Here is a 2,280-nt window from a genome sequence, read left to right as displayed (position 1 = left end):
AATCTGTACAGTAACATGGAGTCCTCATATTCTAGTGAAGTGATTTGTATATGGAAAGCATGACCCTTGTTAACCCGTTTCTCTTCAGTTTTCAACTTCTGTTATATAGAGACTGGCCCTTATTATGTCAGATATAAGTATCAGGTGCCTTTTAGAAAATTTGGGCAGTTTGAGCTTTCCGATAGGTCTTTTGCTCTTTTGATGCCTTACTGATTTATGTGAAAGAAAACAAGATTTTAATTTCCTAATACTTCTTGCTATTTTATGTTAAAATGATTATATATACCTAGCCCAGTGCTTTGTGTCTAATTATTCCAACAGTCAGAATAGGTTAGCTTATGCGGTTGTAACAAATGAACCCAAATTTCAATGGTCTATAACAAAAGCTTATTTCTCATTCTCACTACATGTTCCACCATTTTCTATAGATTATCATGCAATGTGCTTCCCTGAGGTTCTAGTATGTGGGATGCCACCATTGAAAATCCTATCTAATAAAGATGGAATATGCAAATTGACCATCACTTCACAACAAAGATGGAGGTGCTCACAGCCAATAAGGAGGGAATATGCAAATTGACGCAACAAAGATGGCAGTGGCCGGGCTGGGATGCTCTGAGCCTCTGGGCAGTGCGCGAAGGCGGAAGGCAGCTCCGGGCCGGAGCGAAGGTGGTGCCGGCAACCAGGGGAAGGAAGGCCTATTCTTGCATGAGTCTTTGTGCATCGGGCCTCTAGTTTATAAATATTCACCTGAGACTACAGTATAGGGGTTGGGTGGGTGAGTATCTTAAACGTTTATAAGTGAGAATGTGTTTTCAAAATATATTTGTATTGATTTCAGAGAGGAAGGGAGAGGGAGATAGAACCATCAATGATGAGAATCATTGATCAGCTGACTCCTGTACACCCCCTATTTGGGAATTGAGCCCGCAACCCAGGCATGTGCCCTGACTGGGAATCGAACTGTGACCTCCTGGTTCATAGATTGATGTTCAACCACTGAGCCATGCTGGCAGGGCTAGGGTGCTTTTAAAAAAAAAAACACAAAAAAACTAGTACCAGAAAACCTGACCCTGTCCACTGACAGTGCCTAGAAGTAACTAAAGCTCAGTAGCAACGAACACAGCTGGTGCCCAGATTTTGGTTTTTACATTTCATTTCTTAATTATGAAAGAAGTCAGGACTCCTTGGAGAAATGGCTGATTCTGGATTTGGGTCAGAGAAAGATCATTTCAGAAAATAAGGAAGCATTAAGAACACGTGTATCCACTGAACAATTGATGGACATTTGGATTATTTCCACTTTCTGGCTATTGTCAATAAGAATGTATGAAAGCAGCTGCCACAGCAAACACAAGGAGCCAGACACAAAAAGAGGGGCTGTCTGTGGGGTGAGGTGGGGGTTTCCCATGTCGGATGACGCTTGGAGGACCAGCACCAGCTCTTCCTCATCTTCATCCTCCAACCAGCAAACTGAGAAAGAAACAAACACCCCCAAGAACAGAGTGAATGAGTAAGAGGATTCGGAAGGAACTGGCAGATTCCGCTTTAGATCCGCCAGCTAACTGCAGTGCTAGTCCAAAGGCGATAACGTCTATGAATGGAGATCAACCATCCTGGAGCCGCCAGCATCCGTGTATGAGGGTGGTGTATTCTTCCTCAATACCACTTTTACACCAGAACACCCCTTCAATCTTCCAAAGGTTACATTTCAGACAAGAATCTATCACTGGAATAACAGTCAAGGAGTTATTGGCTTGGACATACTGAAAGATAATTGGAGTCCAGCACTAAGCATTTCTAAAGCCCTCCTTTCTACCTGCTCACTTCTTACAGACTGTAATCCTGCCGACCTCTAGGTGAGAAGTATTGCCACTCAGTATATGACCAACAGAGCAGAACATGACAGAATGGCCAGACAATGGACCAAGAGATACGCTACATAAATTGGGTTTTCACAATTCTTACATTATTTGTCTGTCACAGAGAGATTTTGAAGGAGTGAGGGAGGGTGGGAGTTGGTAGAGAGTAGGGTATTTTTGTAACAGACATTATTCAGTCTTATTTCCTAAGATTTTGTTGTAACGTAAGGTATGTTGCTATGGTAGACAGAATTGGTATTAGCAACATTTAAAATTGTCATTAGTTCTGCCATGTAAGTTGAAATGTAGCACAGAGAATAGACCTTTGGATTCGGTTGCTTGTAGTCTGTCAATTTAAAACAGCTTAATTTTGTACAGGTTGCACACATGGCCTTTTATGTGAAGTCCTTCCAAAGCT

The 2,280-nt window shown here is 42.0% G+C and overlaps 1 pseudogene; it reads left to right on the top strand.

Annotated features, from left to right (window-relative positions):
- Positions 1–1,409: 1,409 nt before the first annotated feature.
- Positions 1,410–1,985, top strand: LOC102256238 (annotated as a pseudogene).
- The last annotated feature ends 295 nt before the right edge of the window (positions 1,986–2,280 follow it).

The sequence above is a fragment of the Myotis brandtii genome, unplaced genomic scaffold (genome assembly GCF_000412655.1).
Source record: "Myotis brandtii unplaced genomic scaffold, ASM41265v1 scaffold112, whole genome shotgun sequence".
Lineage (NCBI taxonomy): Eukaryota > Metazoa > Chordata > Mammalia > Chiroptera > Vespertilionidae > Myotis > Myotis brandtii.
The sequence above is the reverse complement of the archived record's forward strand: the minus strand, read 5'-3'. Positions and strand labels throughout refer to the sequence as shown.